This window comes from Poecilia reticulata, chromosome 12 (assembly GCF_904066995.2).
Source record: "Poecilia reticulata chromosome 12, P_reticulata-male-v2, whole genome shotgun sequence".
NCBI classification, from domain to species: Eukaryota; Metazoa; Chordata; class Actinopteri; order Cyprinodontiformes; family Poeciliidae; genus Poecilia; species Poecilia reticulata.
The window spans coordinates 29686666-29704376 of record NC_088841.1 but is presented as its reverse complement, the minus strand read 5'-3'; the positions used below and the strand labels follow the sequence as shown (position 1 = coordinate 29704376).

Here is a 17711-nt window from a genome sequence, read left to right as displayed (position 1 = left end):
TGCGGATGATGTGGTCCTGTTGACTTCATCAGATCATGATCTGCAGCTCTCGCTGGAACGGTTCTTAGCCGAGTGTGAAGCGGCCGGGATGAGGCTCAGTGCCTCCAAATCCAAGGCCATGGTCTTGAGCCGGAAAAGGGTAGAGTGCCTTCTCTGGGTCAGGGGGGTCGTCCTGCCTCAAGTGGAGGAGTTTAAGTATCTGGGGATCTTGTTCACGAATGAGGGAAGAAGGGAGCGGGAGATCGACAGGCGGATTGGGGCAGCGTCTACTGTGAAGCGGGCGCTGTACCGGTCCGTCGTGGTGAAGAGAGAGCTGAGCCAAAAAGCGAAGCTCTCGATTTACCGGTCGATCTACATTCCCACCCTCATCTATGGTCATGAGCTTTGGGTCATGACCGAAAGAACGAGATCACGGGTACAAGCGGCCGAAATGGTTTCCTCCGCAGGGTGGCTGGGCTCTCCCTTAGAGATAGGGTGAGAAGCTCGGTCATCCGGGAGGGACTCAGAGTAGAGCCGCTGCTCCTCCATGTCGAGAGGAGCCAGTTGAGGTGGCTCGGGCATCTGGTAAGGATGCCTCCTGGACGCCTCCCTGGTGAGGTGTTCCGGGCACGTCCCACCGGGAGGAGGCCTCGGGGAAGACCCAGGACACGCTGGAGGGACTATGTCTCTCGGTTGGCCTGGGAACGCCTTGGGATTCCCCCGGAGGAGCTGGAAGAAGTGGCTGGGGAGAGGGAAGACTGGGCCTCCCTTCTGAAGCTGCTGCCCCCGCGACCCGACCCCGGATAAGCGGAAGAAAATGGATGGATGGATGGATGGATGGATGGATGGATGGATGGATGGATGGATGGATGGATGGATGGATGGATGGATGGAAATTATGCTCAACATATAATTGTAAATCAGTCACTTATCATGAAAATAAACTGAACACAACATGGATTTTAATGCTGATTATTAAATCAGGTGGAGCGTCCAGAAATGTTTCCTTAGTTTCCTGATGTCCTTTTAGGCTTCAGTGAGTTTCTTCAGGTTGTTACTGAGGGATTTCCTTTCTCCTCTCTGTTGGAGCTTTTCCTGTGTTTGGAGAAATGAGTTGTGCTGCAGCAGCACCAACTGTCCTTCCTACATCCACTGCAGTTTGCAGTCCAGATGTTGGACTGTTCCTGTCTCAGTGGAGGACAATGTGTGTCTGAGAGACATGTAATGTCCATGTTTGCTGCTGAAAGAGACTGATGGTCTGACCCCCCCTCCTCCTTTCAGGGTGGAGCCTGCTGGAGGCCGATTCTTGACACCAGGTCTGAGGAAGTGTAAGTGTGTTTTTCATCTGATTCATGACAACAAAGCAGCTCACATTCAACCATCTTCAAACTGTCACATCACTCATTCAGGATCATCATCAAAGATCAATAAATGATCAATAACTGCAACTGGATTGTATTTGTTTTCTCCATCAGATTCCTGTCAACTCACCATCGACACAAACACAGTGAACAGAAACATCAAACTGTGAAGACAACAAGAAGGTGACATGGGAGAAGGAGCTTCAGTCATATCCTGATCATCCAGACAGATTTGATTACTGGCATCAGCTGCTGTGTAGAACTGGTCTGACTGGTCGCTGTTACTGGGAGGTCGAGTGGAGAGGATATGTATTTATGTCAGTGAGTTACAGAAGAATCAGGAGGAAAGGAGACAGTAGAGACTGTAGGTTTGGATATAATGATCATTCCTGGAGTCTGAGATGCTCTGATGATGGTTACTCTGTCTGTCACAATAACATAGAAACTCGTCTCTCCTCCTCCGTCTCTAACAGAGTATCAGTGTATGTGGACTGTCCTGCTGGCATTCTGTCCTTCTACAGAGTCTCCTCTGACTCACTGATCCACCTCCACACCTTCAACACCACATTCACTGAACCTCTGATTCCTGGATTCTGGTTCTGGTCTTATGGTTCTTCAGTGTTTCTTTGCTGATTTGAGTCTAAATATTTTCCTCCTGTCAGAGAAACTCTCACTGTTGAACAGATAGTTCATCTCTACAATCTATTTCTTGGTGAAACTTTTCTGATTGAGTCCTTGGAAACTTTTTCTTCTTCCAGTCCTTTAAAGATGGAAGCTGGGATTATTCCAGGATTATTCCAGGATCCTCATGTTTTCCTGTTTGTTTCCAGTCAAAGCTTCACACTGAATATCAAGATGTTGTTTCTCTTATTTTTTCCTCTCATTCATCAGATTTCATTGAAATGTTGATCAGTTTTTCTCACTGAACATTTTCTGTTTCTGTCGGCTCCTATTTTTCTAAACTCGTCAGATTTGAATATTAAATCTTCCTTTTTGTTTATTTGCTGCAGTTTTTCTTCATGTGTTTTAGAGAAATAAAAACATTTTTCTTCTGCATTTGGTTCATTTGCTGCTCATTCTGTTCTTTTCCTGTTCAAATTTAAATATTTGCATTAAAAATATTTTTTCATCAACTCTGCCTTTCAGAAAGTCCTAGTTAAAGTAAAACATTCCCATCCCATGAAGGTCAGAGGTCAATGCTTTGAAGCATAAAGTGATAAAATCTTAATATTTTCTGTTTCATTCAGAACTTCTACCTGAAACTCAGAACCTGCAGAACATTTTTCTCTCTGGAGAAAAAATCCAGGAACTGGAAGATCAGAGCAGAATGAAAACTGGAGATCAGTGTTGGACAGAAAAGCTCTGATCGCTGCATCTCTGACATATTTTACATTTGATAACAACAGTAAACCTATTTTAGCTGAGAATAAACCAACATGGATATGACCCGCCACAGCCCAACGTGGGCCACACCTGATGCAACCCAAACCGGAAAATAAAGGATTTAACTGGAAATCCCAAAACTCAGTAAAATCAGCAGCTGGTTGTGATTAAAATGCAGTTTGTTGCAGAGGTTCAAACTTCCTGATGGTGACCTCTCCTCCGTCCCTCACCTTGTCTGGCCGCTTTTAATCCTCACTGCAGTGTTAGACTGGAGCTCATCTCTCAGATTAACCAGATTAACACTGAGCTGCAGCAGGAACCAAACGTCTCTCATCCAATTTATTTCACTGATTAATAACAAGGTTGGATAAAAACATTGAGCTTCTCGTTCCTTTAAGAGTCATGAAGAAAGACTCACCCTGGAACTGCAGGAAACAAGTTAGAAAGTTTAATAAATATAAACATTTTGTAGTTAAACCAACTTAATGAATTCAGATTTTTTAAAAATAAAAACATTGAGTCAGATGATCACTATATACAGAGTTGAATAAACTTAATAAGTGAGGCTGGATAGACATAATTCAATTGTTACCAGTTGAACAATTAAATGAAGTTGGTTCAACTCATTTCTTTTTACAGTGCAGGAGGAACATGATGGTTTAGAAGTTCATTGAAATCTTTTCTGTTTTGAAAGAAGCAACATTTTCAAACTATTTAGGTAAAATCTGTTAAGAAAGGGTCTGATAATGGGATATGCTGTTGGTTTTTAACAATAACAAGTGACACTTTTCTTGCCTTCAGTTTTTGTGTTTTTGCTCAGTTTCACAATTTTGTGGTTAAAGATGTTGGTGAAACGTCTGAGGAAGACAGAAAACATGCAGGATTAAAATTCAGTACAATATGATAACAGACTGATAAAGTCCTGGGGTTAGGGTTTGGGCCGTGCACCATTATGTCCTAAAATTTCTATTCATTATGCAGCGCCATGGCGAAAAATGCTCACTAGAGTCCGGGAGTGATAGGGATTTTTGGTATTATCATTTTGTTGTTACTTTCAGTTTAAAGTGTTCTCCTCTTTAAACTGTATGTGTGAACTGACCTAGAAGTCACAGCTGCCTGTTATCTTCATGTGAAACAGTTTGACCGAGATTTGAACCGGGCTCAGATCATGGGACAGATGTTAAATTGTTTTACGACCTTTGCTGTGTTTAGGTAAAATGTTTTACGACCTCAGCTGTTTCCTCTGCTGTCTATCTTGCCTATCCTCCCACTTTGAAGTTTGATAATAAAAGACAAGCTCTACCCAAAGATTGGCAGAACGCTCTGTGAACGGCTCGTAAGAGCAGCTCACCGTGTCTTCTCCTTCTGCAGATGCTTGGCTAAAAACTCATATACGTTGTCTGTGGTTCTCTTTTTCCATGTAGGTATCAGAAAATACCTAACAGTTGGTGCCGAAACCCGGGATCTCAACATACCCGTTTCGCTGACAGACAAAGGACGACGCGCTGAAACCGTGCACGGCCAGAGTCAACAGAACCTGGAAACAAAGTCCCGGGAAGTGAATTCTTCGCCAGGCCAGCGTCCTAGGTCCAACTTTGTCTGCCAACGACGGATTGACGAGATCCGAACTGACAAAACGAACCAACAGAAACGTGAGTAAAAATAGCTGTTCGGGTTTGAGTCCCAAAATCGGGTTTGAGTCCCAAGGAAGGAGAGGTATATTTAGAGCCCCTCTCCGGATGAGGAAATCTCTTTGACCCTATAAAGCCTGGCCAATCAATAATAGTTTTAAAGCAAGAAGAATAAATAAATAAATAAAATTTGCCAGGTCATTTGTTTTACATAACATATAGGGTTAAAGGGATCCTCGCGTAGGCAGGGAAAGGAAAGAGAGGTATTTTAGAGCCCCTCTCTGGATGAGGAAATCTCTTTGACCCTATGAAACCTGACCAAAAAAAAAAAATAAAAAAAAAAAATAGTCAGAAAATTCTAATCTTTTTAGAACTAGGATGATCTTCATGAAGTACAAAACCTAGGGTTAAAGGGATCCTCGCGTAGGCAGGGAAAAGGAAGGAGGGGTAATTTAGAGTCCCCCTCTGGATGAGGTGGCCCTTAAAGGGATCCTCGCGTAGGCAGGGAATATTATTTTTTTGTGTGTGTGCAAGTGTGAATGGTGCTCAACATTGAGAGTAAAACTTTCTGTCCTCGGAATTAGAATCCTAGGTGAAGAACCGGACCAGAACTAGTCTGGCCTAGAAGACTGTTCTTCAGGGGACATTAAGCGCTCACTTAGAGCACTCTCTTTGAAGAAAAAGCACAAAATATCAAGCCTTTGTAAGCTAATTGCAGTACTGAAATAATGGGAAATAAATGTTGTAATTCCTCACTTGCTGAGGATCTAAGAAGGGATGAAAATTACGCTGTCCAGACTTCTTGGTGGCATGACATACATGTCAAAATGGAAAAAAGAGCAGCACTTAAAAACTAATTTGTAAAACCAGAAGATAATGAACTCAATGCAGGCAGAGAAAAGGCCATAACATTGCAGGGAGCGCAGGCTCCTGCAGCCACCCCACCCCCAGCCGCTGCTGCCGTTCCGTCTGCCCCAGTCCCAGCAGACAATAAATCAAGCATTTCTGCTATTATTGTTTTTCATATAGATGATATTGAAGAATTAGAAACTTCTGCCTTGTTCCAAAGCCCCCGTAGGGGACGAGGCAGAGGCAGTCAGAGGGGAGGGAGACCCCTTAATGGGACCCCAAATAATCCTCCAAAAGATCCAGAAGGTTGCTGGAACTGTGGTGATTTTGATCACTGGGCGAAAGAATGTAAAAAGAATAGATGGAATAACAGAAGGGGTGGTGGAGGAAGAAGACGGCACAGGCTAAACTCCTCAGCTTGATCAGACTCTACCACACCCCAAAAACACAAACCACCAGACCAAATTGATGAAATGCTAGAGACATGTGCATGCAGTTTGGGACACGTTAAGTAAAACCATAAAAGAAATTGAATTCCTGTAAGAAATCAGTGTATGCAAAATAATTTTTAATGTTACTAAAAAATTTGGTTTAAACCTCACAAGTGAGAAATAATTTGTTTTAAGAAATACTGGTGTTTGTTTTGTTTTTCTTTTTTGAGCATTCCTACACCTTTGAAGAAAAACCAGTAAAGAGAGGTCTCACTGAAATAAAGCATGGGAACAACTTCTTTGTATGCTAAAAGTGAGGCATGACTTTCCTGAAGGAGGAGAAGCTGAAAAATAAAACTAAATAATAAAATTGTCCTCAGAGAACAATGTTTAATGTATTGTGTCGGAATAATATTATAACACCAACTTGGTGAAATGATTCTTAGCTGTCTATCTGGAGGGTCAGCGGTCAGAGTAAGGTAGCGACCTGGACATTGTCCAGCCTCGTAACTCTTATATATGTAAACCTTTGGTTTTTGAGTTGTGGGTGTCGAGTTATATGAGTTGGTGGGCTGTTGAGGACGGCCATAAGGGATCTGGCAGCGCTGCTGCCCAATGTCTGGCCGTGTTAAGCCTCCCAAAGTCGTTCCGAGTGTGGATTGGGGTGCGGGGGGGGCTCCTCGGAACGACAAGAGAGTGCATTTGCCACACATGAAGGTTTGGTTGTGGAGTTTGAGGCCCTCCATAAGGGATCTGACAGCGCTGCTGCCAAATGTCTGCATGTTGACCTCAAGTGCCGGAGGTCAAGGTTCGGTCCCGGTGGTCCAAGGGGTGGTCCTGGAAGTCAAGGGGGCGGTAGAGCAGAGGTTCAAGCGGGCCTGCCTTTGGTGCCTGAGTCCCAGGTGGCGGAAAAGGCAGACGACAGCCTCATGGAGGCCAAAGGTTACTTTGAGATCTCAACCTTGGACTCTTGACCCGGGTGTGGGTAGGGTTGGGTTTAACCTCCCCAGAGGTCCCAGGGTTAGGGATTGGGATTGGAGCGGCTGGAACCCGCTCCAATCCCTGGCACAGGTTCCAGCCATAAGCCGGAGTTGTCCGCCATAAACTGAAACGGTACTTGTTCCATTTCAGACAACATTTTACTTTCCCCACATGAATTATCTTTTTCCACTCTCAGGTCGGCCATTTTTCCTCCTCGGAACTTAAATCCATGGATTTAAGTTCATGCGTGTCAGCATGAACTAAGTCAGCCGATTCTGCGTGCATGCAGACAATCATCCTGGTTCTGCAGATAAAGATCAGAGCTTCAGTTTAGTTTTATCATCCAAACACTCGCCTGAGCTATAATAAGGCATCCAGACGTAAGAAGAATCTCTTAACTTTGAGATCCGGAGCTCAGCAGCACAAACCGACATGACGAAGAAAAAGTTTTTCCTGTAAGAGAACCAGAGGAAACGAGCCGAGAGAAAACCGAGGAGAAACATCGTTAAAACTCGCAGAGATGGAAACGTAACTAAAAACATGGAGACACGGATTAGGAAGTCATTTAGCCGAGGAGAAGGACTCCTCTGCTGCACTGCAAAAACTAAAAAAACAAAGTGTTTTTACAGGAAAACAGCTGAAATGACAGATGTTAAATAATTAACTCTACTAGAAAAATGTGTAAATTATTTTACAGTGACCAACATCACTGCTGAATTACATTAATGAACATTTAAGGTTAAACTGTATATAACAAATACAAAATAAAGTTTTAAAGTGAACTTTATGTTTTGAAAAACAGACAAAAAGCAAAAACCAAAGTTTATTCAGTATGTGAATGTCATATTGAGATTTTTTTATTGACTATTACAATATTTTTCAGTTTTTCTTTTGTTTTAATAAATAAAGTTGATTACACTAACATGTTGTTGCTGTAAAATATTTAAGTATTTCTCTGTTGTGATTTTACTGAGTTTTGTGTAAACTTAACTGTCCTTTTTTACAGTGTGCTAATCTAAGAAGAGGATCGGCCAAAGCAGAAAAACCTGTTTAAACGTTTTAACCTTCATTCCCTGTCCGTCTCTTTGCTCTGAGTCACAGAGCAGGAAACTAAAAGTCAACCATAAAATCAACAACTAAAATCCTTCTTTTATCTTTAACATGTTGCATTTTGGCTCCAATTTCACTGAAATACTTTAAGCTAATTGTTGCCGTTTGCCAGCCGACACCATTTAACACAGAGATGAAGGGATTTCAGGCCAACCTGAGTTTCTGCTTCATAATCAGCTTCTGTGGACGATGAATCTGTTGCTCTTTAATATTTAGTTTCATGTTGACAAAATCCACCTGAGTTTTTACCTGAACTGGCCTTCATTTAATCCTTCATCGTGTTTTTCTAGCTGTAGGAGATGAAATGACTTTAAAGGTCTCAGGGCGACGTTCCTCCACTGACCAATAAAATCAAGTCATCAGTGAGAGGAAACATTAACGCATCATTTACTTTAATCCGAAGCCATTAATGAATAGAAACCTGATAACTGTCTGTTTTTATTGGCTTTATTTTGCTGTTTCAGATCAACAGGAGACATGAACAACAGATATTTGTTCCCATGAAGAATCTGATCAGTTTTTTGCATGAAATTCTTCCAAAATGATAAAAAAAACAATCTTCTTGTTTTGAAATGTCTCATTTATACAACATTTATATAAATAATAACTCTTCAACCAAAAGTAAAAATATTACTTTTGTATAAATGCTGTGATAGTTTTCATTTTATAATCCTTTATAAGTACAATTAAAAGAACAAGCTTTCAATTATGTAGCTATAAAGTTATTTTCATCAATTTGTTGTAAATAATAAAAACACACTTGAAAATATTATGATGGAAAAACACAAAATAAATGAGTCCAGAGATGATCAGATCATCTCCAGTTTCCAGGCTTTAAAAATAATAAATTCACCAAACCAGCAAACTATCAATCATAAAACCAATCAATCATCTGATCAATAAGGATTCATTTGTTCTTCATGCTGAGATCATCAGAGCTGCTGTTTGATCACTGAGATCTTCATCGGTTGGATCTTCAGTGGTTTAGCATAAGCGCCAAAGAATGGAAACATCTTCTTAGTGAAGGTGTGTGTGAAGGTGTGTATGTGTGTTTTAGTGTCCAGATCAGAGAAGGACAGTTTTCCTCTGTCCCAGTCCAGATTCACTCTGATCCTCTGGAGATTCTTCTGGACTGAGAGAAAAATGGAAGGAGCTGGAGGAGATTCTGCTGAGTATTTACCTTCATAGAACATAATACACAACAATCCAGACATGTCTCCCTTCCCCTCTACAGACTCTTCTATCACACCAAGTTTCCAGTACTTACTGCCTCCAACATCAACATCCCAGCTGTGGTTCCCTGAGTTAAAACCCTCAGAACTCAGAACACAATCCCACCAGTCAATCCTCTCTGGATTACAAGGATTCTGCTGTTCCTCTCCAAAAGTCAAACAGGTCAGATCTTCAGACAGATGGAGTCTTCGGCCAGCCGTGTTTGGGTCCAGAACCAGAGGAGTGTAGGTCACCATGGTCTCCATGTGGCTCCAGATGTTGAAGGCCAGGTTGCCCAGATGTTTGGCCTGGTCTATCAGAGCTCCTGAGGGCAGCTGTGGATCCTCCAGCAGGGGGCAGCGCTGGACTCTTTCCACTGCAGCCTTGTAGTTGTGCAGGAATGAGACGTCTGCAGCTCTCAGCTCCTCCTCTGTGGCTCTGACTGTGTCTGAAAGAGCTGCTATCTCTCTGCTCAGAGCCTCCATCTTCTCCTTCATCATCCCTCTCTTCTGCTCCTTGTTGAGGAATATAATTATGTTAATAGTTAAAGGTTGTGTTAATTCACATTAAGATATGTTTTACTGAAAAGAAATGTGTTATGTTGTGCTGGTTCAACACCAAATAAGGAGTTGTACGAGACATTCCAGGCAGGCAAGGGACTCAGCCAGAGTCTCTGTTTGGACAGATAAGAACTAACAATCTGACTAATGGTCCTCTGAGGGAGCAGATTTAACTTCCACGAGGTCGGCCCAGAATTCTCGGAACTTCCAACACACACTCAATGTAAAACAGAGCCAGAAGCAAGATTCAGAATGCCATTGGTCAGATGGTTTCCAATACACAACAGCAGACTGAAAGCGGTATAAATGCTCGAAGCCAGAAGTAGAAGACAAGACATTTTGGATTCTGAGACGATGAAAATGAGATGATGAAAATGTAATATGTGATTCCGCAGATGTGCATTAAATGTCTTCCTGGTTGTCGGTGAGCCGGAGAGAATGGAGTTTTGTGTATCGTCTCTTAATTCATGAGTTTAGCACCTTTGAATTCCTCCATATCCTCTTCCTCCCTCAGTGCAGCCAGCCTGGCCTCCTCTTCCTCTGCTAGAAACTGATGAAGCTGCTTAAACTGCTCCCTAATCTGCCTCTCTGTGTGTCGGGTCTGGACCTTCAGGTGTTCTGCTGTCTGATCAAACTTCTCCTGAACTTTCTTCCTGAGCTCCAGCTTCTCCTCTAAAGGCTCCAGAGTTTCCTGAAGCTTCTTCTTGTGTTGCTGAGCAGCTTCATCGATGGGTCTGAATCTGTGGTTGGTGTGTTTTTCTGAATCTCTGCAGACGACACAAACTGGCTGCTGATGGTCCAGACAGAAGAGTTTGAGTTTCTCAGAGTGCAGAGAGCAGAGATCCTCTGAAGCTTTTTGGTTTCTCTGCTGTAAGAAAGACTCACACAGATTCTTCAGAGCCAGATTAGGAAGTTGAATATCTTTGGAATCTCTCCTTTTACAAACTGGGCAATCTCTTCCTGGTTTCTCTCTCCAGTATTTCTGCAGACACTCCTTTCAGAAGCTGTGGCTACATGAGAGAAGAACCGGATCCTTAAATATTTCCAGACACTGTGACAGGTGCGGCGAGAGGTTGGAGAAGGAGTTAGCAGCTGTGGTTAGCCACTCTAACCCAAAACAGCAGGACGCACTTTTGAAGTATTCCACGCTTTCAATTTATTTAACTTCGTCCACATACAGCCAGATCTCCACGGTACTAAGCATTATATTTCCATACATGAGAAAAGTAACGTTAGTTTACCGCTCTGCACCTCATCATCACCTATGTTCTCTTCTACAACAAAATGGAAGACTAGTTCTTCTTCTGTACAATAGTGCAACAACAAAGGAAATAGATGCCCCCTTGAGGCGATACCTCCTCATCTCTAGGAACCAAACAGCATAATGACTGTTACATATGCCCCCCAGGTAAACAAAGGCTGTCCTCAGCCGCACACGACTTCAGACACCAGTACAGAGCAATACATAGCCATAAAACTGCAGTTACACATGGGGCAGGTATCAAATCACACCGGTATACATATCCGTGAATAATGGTAACACACAGTCAGCTTAGGTTCCAAAATGCAACCATACAGTGTGGAACTCTTCTTTGTTTTATGAACACAACCCCTCTAATGAACAGTTAAGGGACAAACAAAATTCTTCCTATGCAACTATGGGTGAAAACAATATTACTGTCATCCTGAATCATCAAAATTCTTTTCGATTTTGTTTTATAACTACAAAAATTTCAACATAACAGATTTAACCTGAACAAATATAACCTTACATATTGTTAAGCCTGTCAGTATGGTAGATATTTGTCCATTTATGGTGTGACCAACCAGTCGTTATTCTGGGATGACGCCGGGCTCTCAGATTGTACCGTCCAGCATAATCTGGACCTTGGTCAAACTCGGTCTCATCAGCGTTGGTCTTATCAACCCCAGGAGGCATCTGTGAGTGGTGAATGTCATGTGGCACACCACAAAACACATCACCTGGAGGGAGATCATGGATGGCATCAGTCTGAGGGAAACCGTCCTCAAGGTCATTGTCCATGTAATCCACCTGTGTAGCCGCACCGGCAGTCTTTTTGTAGCTGGCAGAGTCCCAAGTATGGAAAGGCTGCATGTTCACAACATGAAAAACTCCAGCATCGGCTCCCGTTTCAACATCAACCAGTCTGTAGTTCACATCGCTAAGTTTCTGACTGACACGGTAGGGTCCTTTGAACAGTGGTGCCAGTTTAGCCGTAAAATTAGCCAAAGCATCTGACCTTGGGTGAGACTTCACCCGAACCAGATCACCAATCCCAAAGGCAGAATGGCGGCATCTCAAGTCATAGTAGTGTTTCTGTCTTTTGTGACTGAGATCCAGCGCAGCCCTGGCGTGGTGATGAGCATCCCTGAGGGTGGCTCTCAGAGTCTCTGGATACTGCACGTCTGGGTCATCCACTCCATCACAGCCTGGTTGAGTGATTAGATCGAGAGGCGTGTCCAGCTCACGACCATACAGCATCATGGATGGACTAAGTGTCATGCAGAGCTGTGCGAAGAGCAAAACAGATTTGTGGTAGAAACCTGTCCCATGCGGTGTGTTTGTCACTCACATAGGCACGGATAGCTGTTTTAAGTGTCCTGTTCACACGCTCTGTTGCATTTGTTTGTGGGTGATAAGCTGTAGTAAGCCTATGTGTTGAGCCTAGAGCTGACACAGTGTGTCCCATTCTAGTCTTGGGTCTAAATGGCCGTTTTGTTCTAATTTTGAATTTACCCTTATATTTTCACCTTAAAAACTATTTACCTTACCTTGTTTGGTATCATTATTTTCAGAACATCCTAAACTTTGTGATTTTACAGTGTTTGTTTCCTTTTGACAAAATTTATTATCACATTGGAGCAAAAAACACACACAGAAACAAAATCCGAGTAGAAAAAATATTGATATTTTTACTATAAAACTCACAAAAAATATTGAACAAACCATTTTTACAGTCTAACATGAACATTTTTTAGGTAAATTTGAAGAATTTTTGTACAAACTTAGTAAAAAACAAATTAGTAGTCATATTTTCACCATATTGTGGGTAATTTCCCAGGCGTTCTTTTACAACTATTTACAAAATATGTCAATATTTCCATCACAAACTTTCTGCAACATCACAATGTCTCAACCCTCCCCCCCTCCACTTTCAACTATTTACAATATTTACAAAATGGGTGCCACAAGACAAACAAATTACTTGTGCCATTGTGCAAAGCAGTTTCTGTCCATCAGAAGGCACAGTGGCACATCACAGCCCTCACATTTCCAGGGAGTGTCCTTCCTGACATTGTTCACCTGGAGGCAGTGTCTGCACTGCAGTCTGCTATTTCTGGCATTTTGCTGAGCACTAATGGGCACAGGAATGTGTTCAGCTGCCTTTCTCTTTGGAACACCTGCCATGTCCACACTACAAAGCTGACTGGCCATCTCCACATTGAAGTCTTTGTGCGTCATGGGCTTCACTCCTTTGGCTCACCAACCTAGAGATGGAAATTAGCATGTAATCTGGTTTCGTGTGCATCTACTCCGATTATAATAATTTACTGTACATATCCCATGGCAAACAAAGAAATAAAACAACAAGAACAAAACAAAACAAACCTCATCGTCAAGCTCAAACTCCGAGTCCGAGCCATCTGGCAGCGCGCCTTCGTCCTCTTCACATTCATACATGTACTTCAGGGCTTGCTCCGCAGTCATGTAGCGACTCATTTTGACACACTAAACACACTAAAAAACGTCTACAAACACTGCACACACACACTAGCACACTAACTAACACACGTACGGTCGAAAAATCTACTACAAAACACCACTAGCTAAATCCGAAATGTCAACTACGCGCCGTTCTCTACCCCCACAAAACTCTCTCCCGCGCTGCTGTTCCGATCGCAAATCAAAATGCTTTCTGATTGGTTGCTTCAGAAATGTGGTGAGTTTGCAGGAACTCGGAAAAATGGCTTTCATGATGCATTCGTTCACTTTTTGGTCATAAAACATCCACTGATTGCACTCAACGTGCGTAAAATGCGCTTTACGCTATGGCGAAAATGATCGATCATATTCCTGGTTTTATTTGGAAGTAAATATAAAACAAAATCAATATAAAAACACTACTTTTATAAAGTTTGAAGTCTCTACTGTCCAACAGAACTGAAATGCACACTTCTCATGCCGTCTTTTTTTTATACGGAAGCCTTTTAAATGCATGACGTCATGCCCGCCACATGGCGGGCGTCGACTAGAACAGTTAAACAACTCACTAACAAAGGGAGAGCCCCTGTCTGAAATGAGATAGGTGGGGCTACCATGTCCAGCAAATATTTCACTTAAGAACTTGCTAGCTGCAACCTGAGTTGTCGCCTCTCTTACTGCACACACCTCAATCCACTTTGAAAAATAGTCCACAAAGACCAGCAAATAAGCATTCCCTGATTGAGTACGGGGCAAGGGACCCACAAAGTCCACTCCTGTGTATTCCCAGGGTTTTTGGGGTACAATAGGGACCATGAGACCAGCTTGTTTCTGTTGACTTGGTTTTGTGAGTTGGCAGACCGAGCAAGAGGTGACATAACGTTTGACATCACCTGCCATGCCAGGCCAAAAAAACCTGTGTCGTAGTCTCATCAGTGTTTTGGAAACACCGAGATGGCCAGCAGTGGGGTGGTCATGGTAATAGCTCAGCAGGGTTCCACGAAGAGATGTTGGGGCAAAAAGTTTGAGGTCTTTTAATGGGTGCAAACTGCACACAGTCCTTTGGTCCCTGTAATACAGCAAACTGTCATAGACAGTATATTGTTCTTGGAATTTACTGTCCATCAGAACTGATGAGTCTGATTCAATGTCTCTGAGGAGCTGACCCGTCACAGGGTCATCCATTTGCATCTGCCTCATGTGCGAACGATCCGACAATAACACTGGGGGCAGGGAACGGAGGTCCAAACTGCCTATAACAGCGTGTTCTGGAAGGATATCAATGGGCGTGTCACTTTGGTTTGGCAGGGGATTCCTGGAAAGAGCATCAGGAACTGCATTGTGTTGTCCTGGCTTGTGGACAATGGAAAAGTCAAAGTCTTGTAGTCTCAAAGACCATCTAGCCAGCCGGTCAGAGGGGTTTGGACGGGACATGAGCCACCTAAGGCTGTTGTGGTCTGTGAAAACAGTCACGTGAAGGCCCTCAACATATGGTCTGAAGTGTTCCAGAGCCCAAATGACAGCCAAACATTCTTTTTCAGGTGATGAGTATGGTTTTCAGCCTTGTGTAGAGAACGACTTGCATATGACACCACAATGTCTCGGCCCTCTTCATCTTTTTGCATCAAAGCAGCGCCCAATCCTAAATCACAGGCATCAACATGAACGTAGAAGGGTCTAGCAAAGTCTGGAAATCTTCACACAGGGGCTGATGTGATCCGGTATTTTAAAACATTCATAGCTTGCTGACCATTGTCATCCCAGTGAAAACCAGAGGCTTACTGTGTGAGCATGTGGAGTGGGTCAGCATGCCGTGCATAATCTTGGACAAAGGAGCCCTGGCGTGGCAAAGCGCCGATAATAGCCAGTGAGTCCCAGGAACTGTCTGACCTGTTTCACTGTGGATGGGGACTGAAAATCAACGACAGCTTTGATTTTATCATAGTCAGGTTTTATGCCTGCAGGTGTGATGCGATAACCCAAAAATGTGAACTCACTCAGACAGAACTGACATTTTTTCAGTTTTAAAGTGAGGCCAGCTGCTTCAAGTCTGTTCAAGACCTCCTCCAAATCTTTCAAGTGCTGCTCGAATGTGGGGGATGCCACCACGATGTCATCAAGGTACACAGCGCATGTTTTGTAGATCAGGCCCGCCAACACAGAATTCATGAGCCTTTGAAATGTTGCTGGCGCATTGCATAAGCCGAATGGCAGCACACGGAACTGGTAGAGGCCACAGTGAGACACAAAAGCCGTTTTTGGTCGGGATTCCTCTGAAACAGCAACTTGCCAATATCCCCGAGCCAAATCCAGGGTTGAGATGTACTTTCCTCTTGCCAGAAAGTCGAGGGATTCGTCAATTCGTGGTAATGGATAGGAGTCCTTTTGTGTGACTTGGTTTAAACCCCTATAGTCCACGCAGAATCTTGGATCAGAACCAGGTCTATTCACAATCACCACTGGAGCAGCCCATGGACTGGTAGAGGGTTCGATTATGTTATCCTCCAGCATTTGTCGCACTTGATCCTCAATCAAACGCTTTTTGGTTGGTGATGAGCGATAGGGGGAAGATTTATGGGCTTGGCGGTTCCGGTATCGATCACATGTTCCGCCATAGCAGTGTGTCCAAGATGCCCATCAAAAGTGGAGCTATGGTGGGAAAGAAGATCATACAGTTCTGACTTTTGTGTTTCCTCCAGGCTCGCCTCAGCCACTTTTGACTCCATGGTGTCTGACAAAATGTTCAGTGACATAACAGTCTGTTCAACAGGAAAAAGTTCAAGACTGTTGTTCTCATTTTCATCCAAGGCAGGACAGGGACTGTCATCAATAAAACTGTCCTTGTTGGTATATGGATGGTTACTGAGGCTCTCATCATAAAATCCATTCCTAATATGAAAGGAGAAGACAGGTTCTGGATGATGGCAAAGCGTTGATAAAAGCGCTTGTTCATAAAGCCAATACTCAGCCAAGCCACACCATCTGGAAGGCAAGGAGCGTTGTCCGCTAGGCTCACTGGCGGACCCTGCCACTGACGTATTTTTTGTGGACCAATCCTATTAACTTTAATGAGATCCGCACGTACAGCCGAAAGTGAAGCGCCTGTGTCCAGAGTCGCCTCGATGCAGGTTCCATTAAAGTTCAACTTAGTCTTAAATGGAGTGTTCCAGGTAGCAGTAGAATCATTGTCCTCCACATGACCAAGAACGTGGAATTGATCTGTAGAAAGGTAAGGCTCAGTTAACGTCTGGAGGGAGGATTGCCTTGACGAAATATCCTCCCCCCTTGAAGTTTCCCGATGGCCTTTGGGGTGCTGCATTTACAGGTGGGCTGAAGCTTCCATTGTCTGTTTCAGCTTCAGGTGTGTCCAAAAAGTAGTGGGAGTGAGGTCATTATGGAACCGAGCCGACACATGCTGTTGAATATGGTCCTGATTGCAAGCGGGACACGTTTTTGATGTATATCCAGGATTTGAGCACTTGTAACAGCGTAGCTCAACCCTCTGCTTCTTCCAGTGTCTCTTTTGAAGATTCTGGTGGCTATCAGGTCCCAACACAGCATGTAATTCATGAGCCCTGCGCAGCAACTCCATCACAGAAGACACAGGCGAGCCATACAGCACCACCCTGTATTTTTCAAGTGAATGTTTACATATTAGTTGAATACGCTCTTTTCAGGTGGTGGGCAACTTAGCTTATTGAACTCACTCAACATATAAGCTACAAATGTTGGGAGTGGTTCATCAAGTGACTGGAAACGGTCTAGTATGCCTCTGAGAATTCTTTCTTGGTTGTCAGTGGGCAGAAAAATTGTTCTGAAAAGTTGGCAGAAATGTACCCATGAAGTAATGTGTGAACTAAGGGCTTTAAACCACTTACTAGGTTCTTTTGTTAGAAAATGGGGCAACTCATTTAGAATCTGGACATCAGTTAAATTCAGAGTGGACTTGTACGCTGACACAGCCTGTAACCAGTCCTCTGCCTGCACTTCACCATCCCCAGCAAATACTGGTGGTTCCAGCTTGGCGTGATGTAGTGCAGCAGCAATCACTCTTGTGGTGTTGGTTAGTTCAGCTGAATGAGTCTGTAGGAAAGAGCTATGCAGGTCCCTCTGAGTTCCAGGATAAGGGTACATACGGGTACACACAGGAGGTGGCCACAGGAGCTGCAGGAGACTGTTGTGCAGAAGGTCCACTAGACTCACAGGAATTAACCCTGTCTAGATGATCCAGCATTTTCTGTTGCAGGGACAATGTGTTTTGAAGGACATCCCTCAGTTGCTGGACGTCATCCTTTAATTCTTGTACCTGCTGATAGAGGTCTGGAGCTCTCTGATGTGGTGGTACGGACTGAAGAGACTCAATGTCCATGTCAGAGTCAAAAACAGAAAAATCTGGTTCAAAGGCCATTTTGTTTTGTTTAACCTTTATGATAGTGTCCAAAATAAATGCAACATTCACAGCAGAAAATGTCAGGAATTATGAACAAAAA

The 17711-nt window shown here is 43.3% G+C and overlaps 1 long non-coding RNA gene across 1 annotated transcript; it reads right to left on the bottom strand.

Annotated features, from left to right (window-relative positions):
• Window positions 1-12405: 12405 nt before the first annotated feature.
• Window positions 12406-13771, bottom strand: LOC145554014 (uncharacterized). The gene is made up of 2 exons (XR_014090052.1): window positions 13129-13771; window positions 12406-13007 (listed from the first exon to the last, which is right to left on the bottom strand). It is a non-coding gene; the product is annotated as an uncharacterized LOC145554014 (long non-coding RNA).
• Between the last annotated feature and the right edge of the window lie 3940 nt (window positions 13772-17711).